At 38.0% G+C, this 16656-nt stretch overlaps 1 protein-coding gene and 1 pseudogene across 2 annotated transcripts in view; one reads left to right on the top strand and one right to left on the bottom strand.

Annotated features, from left to right (window-relative positions):
- SLC4A10 (solute carrier family 4 member 10) overlaps positions 1-16656 on the top strand; it is a 222406-nt gene that overhangs the window by 157225 nt on the left and 48525 nt on the right. The gene's annotated exons all lie outside the window — the stretch shown is intronic.
- On the bottom strand, positions 2019-2685 carry LOC132521919 (ribulose-phosphate 3-epimerase-like; annotated as a pseudogene).

Genomic DNA, 16656 nt, shown 5'->3' with positions numbered 1-16656 from the left:
TTTCTTAATTTCTCTTTCTGATAGTTCTCATTGTTAGTTTATAGAAATGCAACGGATTTCTGTATATTAATTTTGTATCCTGCAACTTTCTAAATTCATTGATGAGTTCTAGTAGTTTCTTCATGGTGTCTTTAGAATGTTCTGTGTATAGTATCATGTCATCTGCAAACAGTTACAGTTTAATTTGTTCCTTTCCAATTTGAATTCCTTTTATGTTTTTTCCTGTCTGGTTGCTCTGGCTAGAACTTCTAATACTATGTTGAATGAAAGTGACAAGAGTGGGCAATCTTTTTTTTTTTAATTTTGCTGAAGTATAAATGTTGCTTTACAATGTTGTGTTAGTTTCAACTGCACAGCAAAGTGAATCAGCTATACGTATACATATATCCCCTCTTTTTGGATTTCCTTCCCATTTAGGTCACCACAGAGCATTGAGTAGAGTTCCCTGTGCTATACAGTAGGTTCTCATTAGTTATCTATTTTATAGTTTACATAGTTTCAATAGTCTATATATGTCAGTCCCAATCTCCCAATTCATCCCATCCCCTCCCTTCCTCCTTGGTATCCATACATTTGTTCTCTACATCTACGTCTCTGTTTCTGCTTTGTAAATAAGATCGTCTATACCATTTTTTTCAGATTCCACATATATGTGTTAATATACGATATTTGTTTTTCTCTTTCTGACTTACTTCAAGGAGTGGGCATTCTTGTTTTATTCCTGATCTTAGAGGAAATGCTTTTAACTTTTCATCATTGGATATGATGTTAGCTGTGGGCTTGTCACATAGTCTTTATTTTATTAGGGTGTGTTCCCTATGGGCTGCATTTTAAAAAGAGTACAGACCAGAAATCCTATGCCTACTAGAGACTTTCCATGGTACCAGCCTGCTACTGAGCTTTACTTTCTTATTTTTAAATGGGGAGAAAAATACCTGTCCTAGCAGTCATAAGAATGATTTGTAAATTTAATGCGATTATATCAAAGTACTTTATAACTCATAACATAAACTTATATACTGTATTGAGCATCTACTAAATTCTAGGAATAGTACTGGAAACTTTGCATATTTTATGGTGCCTCTTTTAAGGCTCAACATGATCCTGCACAATTGTTATAATTACATTTGATGTATAATGAGTTAATAGAAGCTCAAAGAGGTTGTGTGATTTTTCAGAGGTCAAATAGGCCTAAAGGGGCAGAGTCAAGTTTCAGCTCAATATTACTTCCAAATAGAGACTTCACTTTTCCTTGTACTCAGAACTAAAGCAACAGCATTATTTAATGTCCTTAAGAATGGTAGGTGGCATTAAGAAAGGAGGAAAAATCACTGAATAATCTACCCCTTAAGCAAAGCTGGCAAAGAAAACATCCTGATAAAATCAATGCCTATATTTTAGAGCAGACCACCTGAAAACCCCTGGGCTTCAGACATTTTGAAAATAGTTTTTATGTATTTGACTGTAAAGTAAAAAGGGAAAATATAGATGTTTTAGATGCAAAAGGAATATGGTATGCCATCCTAACCAGATTCAAGCTTATATTTTTCATTAGTTTTATTCTGCTCATATTATCAAATCACAAATGATGAAACAGGAAAAACATAAGGGCTTCATTTACTTTTGGATAACAGATGGGAAACAACAGAAAATTCTTTTCAGAAATGCAGAAAAATAATTTTCTTCATAATAGGTAATATGCCTTCTTTAGGCATTAAGATACATTTCTGTTTATAATCTTAAGACAGCTATATTTTTACTCTTTATAAAAATCAAATCTCCCAATAATAAACAGGGTATTTCTGTACCCTAATCTTTAAATGCCATCATTAAAAATGTAGGTATGCACCCCAGTTTCTAACCTCTCAGAACGTTTTGCACAATAGGTTTTAGTCATGGGAATGAATAATTGCTCAGGAAAGCAGCACCACTTCATGCAATATGATTTGGTAGTCAACATTCTTGTTTTCCAATAAAAGGGAAATTTCATGAATAGAAACATTGGGCTCCTTGAGATTTCACCAATGAAGAGATTGTTTCTGAGTAGCTTCTGAGCAAATATCTCTTAACAGGTTGGTCGCAGATCTGGGGTCTTCATTCCTTATAATAGCACTGCCAGACACAATCATGTTAGCCACTGTGTTTGCACAGTTATGGAGAGTGTCATGATCTACACTTCACCATTAACCTCTCTGCCAAAAGACAGAAATTGGACCCTTGACTGATGAAACTTTGGCATCATATCTTGCATAAATTTCTGCCCTCCAAACCCAGGTTCAACTGGTGTAACCAAGGCCATGTATCTGATTAGCCCATGGTGCCAAATACTCAACTGTCATTCCTAGTTTGATGGCAAGTCCAACCTTTGTCTCATTCTCCCAAATGTCTTTAATTAAGGCCCCTGGGTTCTCATATATATGGATTGACCCCTACTGCAGCCATTGGCTTTACCAACTGTTCCAGCCTAGAAACCATCCTGTGCATTTCAAAGAAAGGATCCCATCATAGCTGCTTTTGGAGACTCTACCATAGGGTGACCAAAAGTGACACTGTGAACCAAATACCCATCTGTTGTATCCAGATGCAGATATTTGCCCCAGAGACCAGTGTCTAGAAGTACTCAGCCCCTGAATTGGCCAGGTTGCTGTTGAAGATGGATGGGCCAATCTTACAGCTGGACACCATGGTACTGGTTTCCAAGAGCCAAGTTACATGAGTCCTCCAGCAAGATGAAGGGTTTATCCTGATTTCTTCTTCTTCTTTTTAAAAATGTGTTAGTACTTTAATCTTTGAGCAGTGACTAAATTTTCATTTGAAATAATTATTAATTTTCCCAAGTGTAAATCAAAGTAAAGGCATGAGTTATAGCTTTAAAGAATTTATTTTACAATAAGTTAGGTCTTAAGTTCACTTGCCTTTATTCAGATGAGTCAGAAATAGCAGTTTGCTTGGTTTTTGTTGCTTGAGTGGAGTAAGTTAACAGAAGAGCTGGCTAATTTAGTGATTTTGCTAAAATATGCAGATAAATAACTTCAAATATCCATTGATGTGCCCTTTGTTAGTAATATAAATGGGATCAAATGGCTAATAAATGTTTTTGTTCCCAACTTTCTTTCAAATAAAATTCTGTTATTTCAAATAAAATTCTTCCTTTTAAATAATATTCTGTTATATGTATGCATATTTATATTTATGTTAGATGTATGCTTAATGTATACATCTACTATCATGCTAGTTTTCTCTTATTATATTACTCCTGTGAGAAATTTGGCATATTTTCTTTGTTTTGCATTTTAGTTTCCTTTTGTCATCAATACATTTACCAAATTTTCAGAATATAAAAAACTTTTCCCAAATGTTTTCCCTTCAAGCTCCTATGGTGTTAGGCCTTTTTCATTTCATTTTATTTTATTTTTTGAGGTAAAGTAACAGAAAAATTCATTTGGAGGAATTTCCCATCATGGGAATACACTGCCCCTTACTAGTGAACTGCCTTACAGAAAGACGTTGGCAAGTTCATATATATATGAACAGAACAGTAGCAAGACATTTGTAGGCCTGCAAGCCTTGCTTTTTCACCTAATCGTTTTTCATCTAATCCTGGCACAACTGTAAAATTGGAGCCAGAGATTTGGGACAAGATATTGTAGACACAATGGATCGTTTTTGGAGACTACTGTAGATGTTATCTCTAAGCCTCCATTTAGGGGAGGGTTCAAGATCAGTGTGGATACTTTAAGTCTTACTTTTTTTTTTTTAAACAAATAGTCATCTTACTTCAGACTACAGACATGCTGCCTGGAGCTCTATTGTTAATTTTTTGTCCCTAGACAAGTGTCTGGGTATCTTCGTTAAGTGTGGAAAGGTTATTCATATTAGAATTTGTCCTTGGATCCCAACCTGAAACTCAGAAATCATGCATGATAACGTAGATTAGGCATCTGTGGTAGCTCACCTGATCTGCCACCTACACTTCCCTTGGTGAATGACAGATCGAGGACCTTTCCTACCACAATTCTCTACTATGTCCAGTAACTCTTCTTGAAAGACCTCTCAGTGACCTGAGTACTTTCCTTTAAGGTCATTCCTTGAGACCTGGAGCTACAATTGATCTAGATATGCCTAGATCTGATATTTTCAATTAACGAAATGAACTGTAAATGAGGGCTGTGTAACCAACATTAATTACAAAAACCAAAACAACAATGGGATAGAAAAAAAATCTTTCAAAAAATCCTTCAAAGGCTTCCTAGGGTTCTCATTTTAACATTCAAAATACGAGGACCCTCAATGCTCAGTCTGCACAGTCTGGGCCTTGCCTGTCTCACAGTCCCATCCCCATCTCTTTCCCCCACTCCCCTTCTGTTTCAGCTATGCTAACCTTCCTGTGCATGTCTCCCTGACTCAGGCCTTTCTACCTGCTTTTTGTCTCTCTAGCCCACCACCCGCACCACCGTGCCCACATCATCATTTCTTACTAAATTTTGTTCATCTTTTAGATCTCAGCTTAAACCTTGTTTTCTTTAGGCACCCAGACTCAAGGTGTGGCTCCCCTTTTATTTACATTAGTGACCTAGACTTCTTTATGGTACATTTCACAAATGTATTTATATAATTATGTAATTGACTGTGTAGTATTTCTCTTCTGCATTTAAAGAAAGCCACTAGGATCATGTCTCTTATTTAATACTACACTTAGCCTGGTGTCTTGCGTGACACTCATTAACTTTTTATTGAATTAATTAAGCATCGTGAATAATGCCCTATGACTAAGCTTTCAGTGAATCCTTTTTTCTGTTATCACACATATAGAACAAAACATACTGTATCCTCGGTTCCCCTGAAAGCACAGCCTAAGTCAGAGGCTTCCTTGAAGGTACTTGATCTTAAGGAGCGGGAGTAAAGAACAGGGAGGGACTGATTGCTATGGACTGAATTGTGTCCCTTCGAAATTCATATTTTAAAGCCCTAACTTCCATTTTGACTGTATTTGGAGATAGTGTCTCAGGAGGTAATCAAGGTTAAATGGGGTCATAAGAGTAGGGCCCAGATCTGATCAATTGTGTCCTTGTAAGGAGGGGAGGAGCTCTCTCATCTCTCTCTGCCATGTAAGGACACAGGGAGAGGGTGGCCATCTGCAAGCCAGAAGAGGGTCTTCAGCAGAACTCAACCATGCTGGCACCCTGGTCTGGGACTTGCAGCCTCCAGATCTGTGAGAAAATAAATTTCTATTGTTTAAACCACCCAGTCTATGGCATTTTATTATGGCAGCCTGAATAGACTAAGACAGTGATATAGGGAAGGAGATAAAGCCAGTAAGAAACTGTGTGTTACCTAGTTGGTCAAAAGTATAGGTGACTGATGCTTGATTTGATAGGATCTCTAAGAAGGCTTATGAAATGCAACTCACAAATGTTTGCCCTGGGGATGAAAAGGGGAAGCATATATCCAGCAACCTCTATCACCCATTGTTAAGGATGGCAGCAGTATAAGAGCAGGAAGAAAGATACATGATGCAGCCTGAAGAAAGGCTTCAAGGGGTTGCACCTGAAAGTGAACAGTTGAAGTCTCTGAAGAACTGATCACTGCAGCAGAGGCTAGAAGAAGAGGTATGGCTGATAGGATTTGAAGTGGTACACAAATTATCTGATACATAGACCACCACAAAAGTATCCTGTATTCAATATCCACAAGTAATTAAATTTGTATCATAATTTTTAAGCAATTCATGTTTTTAGTATTTCTACAATGTTTATTCTACATGGAAAAAGAAATGAGGCAGTTTTTACAAACTGAAGTGGAAAAAATTATGGCTACAAATAAGTGCTAACTCTGACATTATTATAGTGATCCTTACAAATAAAATCTCGAAACATAATTTTTCAAGGTGCCAGAAGAAATGATAATGACTATTTAAGCATTGTTTATCTCAGAATCTAGACAAGATGGGTACATTAAGTTAATGACCAAAAAGCAAGTTTAACATGTTTCTTTATCACAGAAGCAGTAAGCTTTGAATTACAGTGAAAATGACATTGAGGAATAACCTGTTTTAAAAGCTACCAGGGACAGATACTGCTAAAGAGGATCACTTTTTGAACATTAGATGATGACATAAGTTGAAAACAATCCAAATAACTTGAGCATATAATTCTAATCAAGCAGGGTATGACATGTTTCAGAGAAATACTGGAATGGTTTCCCCATGATTGCAAACTTTTGAATTTTTTAAAGAGAGAAAATTAAAAGACAAAACTAGATACAGGAGGGACTTCAAGATAATTTTTACACATCGAAATAAGAAAGTAAATTTAGAGCTGCCACAAGGGGAACCAATTCTTTTTTCAAATACATTTTATTGTTATCAAAATAATCCATAAACATCCTGAAAAATGCAAATAGTAAAGAAAGATTATAATTAAAGCACCAGCTCACTGAAAGTGCTTTTATCCTAGATTTGTTTTTATTTTTGGTGGTACCTAAATATCTCTAAATAATATGCTTATGTTACTATTTGTTGGTTTACCAATATTAAATGGGACTGATTTACTTTTGTTCTTATGAATATGGATTTAGCTCACTTTCTACTCCCACCTCCAACCTTTCTTCTTGCTCTATCTCTCCTTCCAAAATAATTATATCATATCCTAAGTTTCATCATTCCAGTAACCTTTGTACATAAATAAACAAATAACCACAAGTAACGTATATAAGCCTCTATTTCTTGTTCCACGAGTTGTAGATAATTCTCTTTACTTTCTACTTTGTGTTGACCTAAAACAAATAGACTGCCAGTTATTTCTCTAGCAAAAATGGGTTTATTCAAGGTCAGTAAAGAATTGCAATTTGGGATCTGCAACCATGGCAAGCCACGTGCAAGCCCCCTGCAAAAATGAGAGAACTCTTTTATAGAGGGGAAAAGGAAATTGGGAGGGCCGTAGTAACCAAATAGTCCATCGTTTTCTATTGGCTGAGTTGTGACAATCTCATTGGATGAGTTCTTGCCAGGAAAGGAGAAGTCTTTCTTCTCCCTATTGGGCTCTGCTATTGTCGTAGGGCATGAGAGCTTCCCCTCCTGACTCTATTTAGTTGAAGTTTCTGTTTATCATTTTTTTACATTTTCCCCTTTTCATCAAGATATTTCTCTGAAAGCACTGCTGGTCAAGAGTCAGGTTTTCTGGTTTCAGTGGCTTTTTGGAAGCCTTTTGGTCCTCCTTTCAAGGAAGGACCTTACCTGAGTATAGTGTCCCACGTTGGAAGGAAAGTGCACAAACTTGAAACCTACTGAGGTCACATTTGAGTAACAAGGAGATGTAGGAGGAAGAACTCTCAGACACTTTTTATCTAAAGTCCATGTTATCAAGATCACAGACACTGGAGATCATCTGAAGCACATGTCATCATCAAAGGTTTGGTGACAGACATCCAATAGGCCTGGTTTAGATATCTGGGAAAAGATGTCTCATCAGATGTCATCTCCTTCAATTCTGGGAAATCTTTACTTTGAGGTCAACAGATAATGTGCAAGTCCAATTAGATTTGGTGCTTTCTTTAGGTGTGTCACGTGAACTCGAGTCTATTCCCTGGAGTTTGGTGGCACAAGGGTCAGTTAGCAACACCTGATAGGTGTTCAACCTTTCCAGCAAGGTTGAAGAGAGTCCTTCTGGATGTGTCTTTTCCAATAGACAAAATCTTCAGATTGCAAGGTGTGATGCTCAAGGTCTTTGTCTCTTGAGAGTGCACTCTGAAAAGATTGCTCTACGAAAATACTTTTTTATTTTTAATAGAAGTAATTAGGCCTTTGCAGTATTGGAATATCTCTCCTTTTATCAGCTGTAGGTCAAAAGAGTTAGGAGCCACATGCATTGGGCATCCAGTGACTATCTCAAAGAGTGAGAGTTTATGAATTCCCAAAGAGGTGGATCTGAGATTTTAAAAGACCAACAGCAATGCTTTTGGCCAAGGTATTTGGAGAGATTCTACAAGTTTTGCCAACTGAGTCTTAATAATGCCATTCATGCATTCAACTAAACCAGAGGATTGAGGGTGATAAGAACAGTGAAAGTGTTGTAAAACCAGCCAAACAGCACAGACTTGTTGAAGTACCTGACTAGTGAAATGGGATGGCTGTGAAGTTCAAGAGTTCTCTTACTGGGCATAATCTTTTCCAAAAGAACTTTAGTCACAGAGAGGCAGTAGCTCGTCTGCAAGGGAAAGCTTCAGTCCAGTGTGAAAGCATGCAGACTATGACTAAAACATACTTATATCCATGAGACAGAGGAAATTGTGTGACGCCATTTGCCAGACCTCGAATGGTCCATTAGGCAGTTTAAAATGTCCAGGAGCAGTAAAAGCAGGCTTCCCTGGGTTGTATTTCAGACAAGCAGGACAAGTAAAGTAGGCACTTTTTGTGGCTTTGTTAGTGTTTCCCTACCAATATTTATTCATGAAAGCTATCATTTTGTCAGTAGACCAAAGATTTAATGCATGTACAGTGGTGAGGAGTGGGAATTTTAGAGTCTCCAGTAGGGCTAGGTTGTTATTTGGTCCAAACCAGAACTTTCTCTTTTTATCAAACCAACAATTCTTGAATTTCTAATCTTGTTTTTCCTTTTCTGAGGTCAATTGTTGGGCTTCTCTAGCCAGTTTTTCTAAGTTATCATTTGGAGAAATATCCCTTTGGACCGTGAAAAGGGTTGGCTGCTGTTGGTTCCTTTAAGGGCAGCATTCCTTGTGAAAATGTAAGCAAGGTAATTTTCCTTAGCTTTCAGAGAGTCAAGTCTAGAATGACCCAGAATACTGATAATAGCTAAAGTGTCAGATAAAAGTAATGCATCCAATAATCCCTGAACATAGGGGCCATTTTAAACTTTATTTCCACTGGAAGTAAGGAAGCCATATTGTTCCATAATATTAAAAAAATCATGAGCTACTCTGAAAGCATATCTACTATGTGTATAAATATTGGCAGTTTTGCTCTTGGTTAAAGTACAAGCCTATGTACGAGTGTATAATTCAGCCTTTTGGACTAAAGTAGCCAGAGGAAAAGATACTCCCTCAGCACTATCAAAGGCAGTTGCAGTAGCATAGCCAGCACAATATTTGCCATTTTTACCTTTAAAATAAGAACCATCAGTGAACCATGGGAGGTCAGCATTACCAAAATGAATTTCCTGCAGATCATCACGAGGAGTCAGGAGGTGATTCACCAGCATTAAGCAGTTTTGAAAGACTTCATCAATGAAAGAGGAGAAAAGAGTAGCAGGGTTAAGGTTATTAGAACATAAAAGAGGAGGAGTTAACAGAAGGACTTTATAGGAGATGAGGTAGCCAACTGAGAAATGTTGAGTGGATTGAGACGTCAGGAGGGCTTCTACTGGATGAGGTACAAAAATTGTTAAAGGGGATCCCACAACATTTTTCTCAGTGGCCTTAACCAAAAGAGTGGTGTTAGTAATGGCTCTAAGGCAAGGGGGGGTTGTCCTCTTGCCACAGGATCCAGTTACTAGCTAAAGTACCCAAGGGGTCAATGGTGGTCCCATTGACCTGTTTTTAGATGAGTACCCTAAAGTCATTCCCTTCCCTTTCACATACACAAAGGAAAAGGGAATCTGAGAATAGGGATGCCCAAGGGCAGGTGGGTTTATCAAACTCTCCTTTAAGTACTAGAATATTGTATCATCTTATTCTTCCCATAAAATTGGGTCAGGGTTGTTATTTATCAAAAAATACAGAGGTTTGGCCATAAGAGAGAAATTGGAATCCAATTTCAGCAGTAACAAGCTAGCCGGAGAAAACCTTGCAGTTGGTGCTTAGTTTTGGGTTTTGGGAAACTTAGGACACCATGAAGCCTATCTAAATTTAAGTGTAACCCTTGTTCTGATATCAGATGCCCCAAATATCAAACCTGGGCTTGGGAAAACTGCAATTTTCCTTGGCAACCTAATGTCCCTTTAAGACTAAAAGCTTTAGCAAATGGATACTGTCTTCCTGTGAGGAGGCTTGAGACAGAGAGCAAAGAAGCAAGTTATCCATATATTACAACAAAGCAGAACCCCCAGGGAACTTTATGTCAACCAGATGAGCCTTCAGAATTTGTGAGAAATAAAAAGGACTCTCAGTAAAACCCTGAGGCATTACCGTCCAGGTGAATTGTTTTTCTTCCCAAGTAAAGGCAAAAAAGTATTGGCTAGCTTCAACTGGAATACCAAAGAATGTACCACATAAATCAATTAGAGTAAAGAATTTATTTCCAATGGGAATGGATGTTAGCATCGTATGAGGGTTAGAAATGACAGGTTGTCAAGGGATAACAATATTGTTTATTGCTTTGACATCCTAGACAAACCTCCACCCTTTTTTTTGCGGAGCACAGCCTCCGGACGCACAGGCTCAGCGGCCATGGCTCACGGGCCCAGCCGCTCCGCGGCATGTGGGATCTTCCCGGACCGGGGCACGAACCCGTGTCCCCTGCATCGGCAGGCGGACTCTCAACCACTGCGCCACCAGGGAAGCCCAAACCTCCACCCATTTTACCAAAGGGAGTTATTGCTGTAATTTTGTGTAAAACTTGTCTTTCCCCTTGCCTCAACTCTTTTTTCTTTTGTGAATAAATTAAGCTTGGTTCTTACTTAAGGAATAAACTCTCAACCCCCACCCCCCAAAATAGGAGTATCATAGGACCTAATACGAGGGATAATGCAGCCTTGAGCCTTGTAAGCTTTTATTATGGGCTTTATAACTTGAAGGACTTCTTTACTTATAGGCTATTGATTAATTCCAGGAAGAAGTTTTGAAGGATGTGTTTGAATCTTGATGAAAGTTGTGCTATGAATTTTGCCAATATTAGCTGGAGGTTTTCTCCCTGAGGAGGGTGGTAGCTGATTCAACAGAGAAAAATGATCAGTGTTTCCTGAATTCAACTCTAGTACCATCAGAGACAAAGCAAATAAAAGATGTCAAAGGGTCATTTGATTCACGTGGTTGGCTGCTTTAATGACTACTGTGAAGTCCTAGAATTATTTACTCCTTTCGGGAGAAAGAAATTCTGGCATGATACTTCTCTAAGAAGTCTCAGCCTAACAAATGCTTAGAGGTAGAAGAACTAAGGAGAAAAGGGTGTGTATCTCTCAAAGGGCCTAAACGAAAGGGAATAGGTTTAGAGACAGGAACCTCTTGAGGTTCATTAGAGATCCCCACTATTTGGACTGTTTTAGTACACCGAGGCAGGGGCCACTTTGTTGTAGTGGGGCTGAGCACCAAGAGTGTGGCTCTGTTGTCAGTTCGGACTGGAAGAATTTCATCCTCAATCTGGAGAAATGTTTCTCTAAGCCAGTTAAGAAGAAGATTGCGAAGAGCCCCTGTAGTTCTTTGGAGCCATGTCATTGAGAATTAAGAGGACATTGGTTAGAGGGCTGAAGGTACCTTTGTACCAATCTCCTTTCTGATGTTCTGCCTCTTTGTAATAATAGCAGAAACTAGGAGGGTTTTGGTTTCATTTAGGGGGCTTACTTTGCTGGAGTTGAAGATTAAGAATTTTAGTGGTCTCCCTTTTAGGTGACTCCTCTAGAGTGTGAGAGCTGGTTTGCCAGATTAACTAAATCTAGAGTGAACACAATTTCCCATTGCACCCTATTCAGTGGGCTGATCCAGGTTCACCCCACTAAAAAACATAGAGTTAAAAGCTACCTTGGTGAAACAACATCTGAAGGAAGACCAGAGTTTTCTTAAAAAATAATCTGAAGTCGATTGTAATAGTAATGAACAGATTCATCAGAATTTTGTGTATAAGTCTGAATTTTGTTCTAATCGATAGGCTTTGGGAAAGCCCTAGAAATTGCCCTATGAAGACACCTAGCAATTTCCTGAGCCTGATCATATAATAAGTTAGTAGGTGGGTCTCTGGTTGTAATTCTAGAGATCTTTTAAGATTTTCCCAATTAGCATTTTTCATCCAATGCTGAACCTGGCCTTCACTGACAAGTATACGAACTAGCTGATATGTCAGAGAAACCCAGTTGATAAATTTGACTGACTATATTAAATTCCTCAGCAAATCTGTGAGAATCTTCATTTACTCTGGGAAAATCTTTGACTATGGCTGGCAGTTCTCCTTTAATCCAGGGAGTATAAGAAATTAAGGGTTTAGCCTCTGGATCCTCGAAAGGCTTAATTTTAAGGGACAAGTTCAGAGGAAAAGGGAGTGGGGAGTTTCGGAGAAAAAGGGAACTTCAGTGAGGGAATTAGTATGGTGGAACTGAGGGTATAGAGGAGCTGTATATGGCATAGAAGGAAAGGAGGAAGGTAGCACCAGAGGCAAAGCCTGAGATAAAGAAGCCAAAGAAGAAGAGCATGAGGCTTAGGAAGCCATTTTATCTTTCTTTCTTTGTTTGCCTCAGTAAAACTTAAAGTCCTATTTTGCAGAGAGGCGGTTTTAGGCTCTTGATAACATTTGGAACCCTCAAATTACCAACTGAAATATGCATTCCATTCAGTTTTGGAAATTTTAGAGCTATGGTTGTCCAATTCAGCTTTAAGAAAAGTTAAGTTTGGAGATATAAAAAGTTCCTCATAATCGCCATTGATACTGTAAATTGCCTTTGATTGGGTCAATCCATTTAGTTAGAAATGTGCCTGAGGAAGAATTGTGGTTTTCAAACAAAAATCGGCCAGGGTCCCTGTAAGAGGGGGACCCTCAAAATATTTAGATAACTGGGATCCCATTTCTTGGAGGGTTTCTCTAGAGTAAGAGAATAATTTTCAAGAAGCTCAAATAGCTTAAACAGCCCGAATAACCTGCAGGCCTAATACCAGCCAGTTCTAAAGGAACAGTCTAGTCCCAGAGGAGCCAGGCCAAAAGCTGCTCAGCACAGTTCCAAAAGAACAGCCCCTATTCGAAATGGAATTAGGCCAAAGGCTGAACTGGCACAGTTCCAATGAAACATCCCCTGTTCCTGAAGAAATGGGCCGAAGGCTAGCCAGTTCCAGGAGGAACAGGTCCTGTTCCAAAAGGAATGGGCCGAAGGCTAGCCAGTTCCAGCTGGAACAATCTGATTTCAAAATCATACCAAAGTGCCAAATGAATCCTCACATACAGAGCAAGGCCTTAACCAGAAAGGAAGAAACCTTAAAATAGATCCTGAATAAAACCTGGAGAGCTTCAAAATGCAAAGTGGATGGAAGCTCAAATCCAGGAGAAAGACTAACCCTCAAAATCCAGGGTTGATGAAAAAAGCAGTGAGCAACAAGGGCTCAATGTTGGTACCACACCTGTTTGCTCACCAGCCTCAGAGTTGTTGGGGGTTTTCTGGGGATCCTCATAAGGGCCATCAAATTGTTGACCTAAAACAAATAGACTGCCAGTTATTTCTCTAGCAAAACAAAACAAAACAAGGGGGGTTATTATTCAGGATCTGCAAAGAATTTCAATTTGGGATCAGCAAGCATAACAACGTGCAGGCCCCCTGCAAAAATGGAGAGAAGAACTCTTCTAGAGGTGGAAAAGGAGTCGGGAGGGCCATAGTAAGCAAACAGTCCATGGCTTTTCATTGGCTGAATTGTGACAGCCTCTCCCAGGATGAGCTCTTGACAGGAAAGAGGAGGAAGTCTTTCTTCTTCCTACTGAGCTCTAAACTTGTCTTGGGGCATGTGGCTCCCCCATCTGGTCTCCCAACTCCATTTACATGAGGTTTCCATTTATTAATTGTTTATACTTTAAGAAGAGATAAATAATTCTACCTTTCCTTTCAATTCTCTGTTCTTCCTTCTATCTCCCTACCCCTGATTCTATTGTAGTGGTTGTTAACATATCTTTTATTCTCTAACCATAGTTAAGTGTTAAACAATTTGCCTAAAGGTTGATTCTAAAAAACTTTTTTAAAACCACATTTTAAAAACCTTTACATAGTTATAGCTATTTAAATATTTCTCACTCTAGAGTCAAGTAGTGTGCATAGGTTACATTTTTTTCTCTATGGCTCTAGTATCATGACTCCTATGGCATTCAGAAAACAACATTCTTCCAGAATGGTAGCATAAGGAACTCTAAGGACCCTCTCACTGGTGAAACAACTTTACTGGTGAAAATCATTCTAGAAAGCAATAATAGAAAGTCTCTGGAAATTGTTTTAAGAGCAGATAGCACTTATATGTGGAATCTAAAAAAAAATGGTACAATGAACATATTTACAAAACAGAAACAGACTCACAGACTTCGAAAACATACTTATGGGAACTTCCCTGGTGGTGCAGTGGTTAAGACTCTGTGCTCCCAGTGCGGGGGGCCTGGGTTTGATCCCTGGTCCAGGAACTAGATCCCACATGCATGCTGCACCTAAGAGTTCGCATGCAGCAACTAAGGAGCTGGTGATCCACAACTAAGGAGCCCATGTGCTGCAACTAAGAAGTCAGCGAGCCACAGCTAAGGAATCCGCGAGCTGCAACTAAGGAGCCCACCTGCCACAACTAAGACCCAATGCAACAAATTAATTAATTAATTAATTTAAAAAAATCTCCCTGACCTACTTCACACCTGAAGTTCCTTTAATAGGAAACTACATTTTAAAAAAAAAGAAGAAGAAAGAAAGAAAACAAACTTATGGTTACCAAAGGGAAAGGTGTGGGGGAGGGATAGATTAGGAGTTTGGAATTAACATATACACACTACTGTATATAAAATAATCAACAAGGACCTATTGTATAGCACAGGGAACTCTACTCAATCCAGTATTCTGTAATAACCTATATGGGAAAAGAATCTGAAAAAGAAGGGATATATATATATATATATATATATATATATATATATATATATATAAATCACTTTGCTGTACACCTGAAACTAACACAACATTGTAAATCAACTATACTCCCGTATAAAATAAAAATTAAACTAAATTAAAAAAATAATGGAAGTTCTGGTGAAAAGCAATTAAGAGGAGGTAGGTAGCTTTATGAGAGACACAGGCTAAACAATAGGCCAGCTACTACACCAGAGAGAACCAGGAAAAGAGACAGCTAAGGAGAGTCCTCTTGGGGCCAGAAGAACCTCAAACAATGACCTCAACTGCAAAGGAGCTAGAGTTTAATTGCATCATACCACCAGAGCATTTTATGCCCCAGGTTTCTGTCAAAAACAATAGCACAATCAGCGAGCAATTAATGGAGCCTAGTAACTGAATGTATGTGGTAAGCTGTACAGCAACCACTAAGAAAATAACTAAAAATATATATAGTGAAGAATAAACCCCAACAGTGTTCTTAACATCATGGTAAAATGAATTTTCTTTTTCAACATTTCATGAGCTGCTCAAAATCATTATATATTTCAGTTTTCTTCCTCTTTGGAACATGTCTTTCTTGTAAAGCCTTTTATTTTTCCTGGAATTGCTGACTGCCTTCTTTTGCTCTGGGCTTCTGTGCTTGAACGTCCTCTAGCTTCCCCAAGAATTCAATAATTCTATCCTGTTAACTCTTTATTAAAAGTTTAAGTGTAGAGTACAGCAGATGTTGCACAGCAGATCTCCAGAACTTTTTCATAGTGCATAACTAAAACTCTGTACCCATTGAACAGCAACTCCCCATTTCTCTCTTCCCATCCCTGGAAACCACAATTCTACTTTCTGTTTCTATAAGTTTTACTATTTTAGATACCTCATATAAGTGGAATCATGCAGTATTTGTCCTTCTATTTCACTTTGCACAATATCCTTAATGTTCATCCATGTTGTAGCATATGACAGAATTTCCTTCTTTTCTTTAAATGGCTGAATAATATTCCATTGTATGTATATATTATACTTTTTAAAATCCATTCATCTGTTGATGGACATTTAGATTGTTTCCACTTCTTGGCTCATTGCGAACAATACTGAAATGAACGTGGGAATGCAATATCTCTTCAAGATCCAGTTCTCTTTGGATCCAGAAATGGGATTGCTGGATCATGTAGTAGCTCTATTTTTATTTTTTGGTGGAACCTATAGAGTGTTTTCCATAGTGGCTGCACCATTTTACATTTCTAACAACCGTGCACAAGGGTTCCAGTTTCTCCACATTCTCACCAATGCTTCTTATTTTCTGTTGTTTTGTTTTGTTTCATTCATATTGGTCATCCTAACAGGTGTGAGATGATACTTCATTGTAGTTTCAATTTGCATTTCCCTGATAATTAGTGATGTCAAAAATCTTTTCATATACTTATTGACCATTTGTAGATCTTCTTCGGAGAAATGTCTATTTAGGTCATTTGTCCATTTTCATTTTTATTTATTTATATTTTTTCTTTGTCCATTTTTAAATTGAGTGATTTGTTTTATTGCTATTGAGTTGTAGCAATTCCTTATATATTTTGGATATTAATGCCTTATCAGATACAGTTTGCATGTATTTCCTCCCATTCCACAGGTTGCCTTTTCATTCTGCTTATTGTTTCCTTGGCTATGTAGAAGCTTTTCAGTTTAATGTAGTCCCACTGTCTATTTTTGCATTTATTACCTGTGTTTTGGTGTCATATCCAAGAAATCATTGCTAAGACCAATGTAATAAAGCTTTCCCCATTTTCTTCTAGAAATTTTATAGATTTAGGTCTAATGTTTAAGTCTTTTATTTATTTTGAATTGATTTCTGTGTATGGTGTCAGATAAGGGTTCAATTTTA

Source organism: Lagenorhynchus albirostris, chromosome 6 (assembly GCF_949774975.1).
Source record: "Lagenorhynchus albirostris chromosome 6, mLagAlb1.1, whole genome shotgun sequence".
Classification (NCBI taxonomy): Eukaryota; Metazoa; Chordata; class Mammalia; order Artiodactyla; family Delphinidae; genus Lagenorhynchus; species Lagenorhynchus albirostris.
The sequence above is the reverse complement of the archived record's forward strand: the minus strand, read 5'-3'. Positions and strand labels throughout refer to the sequence as shown.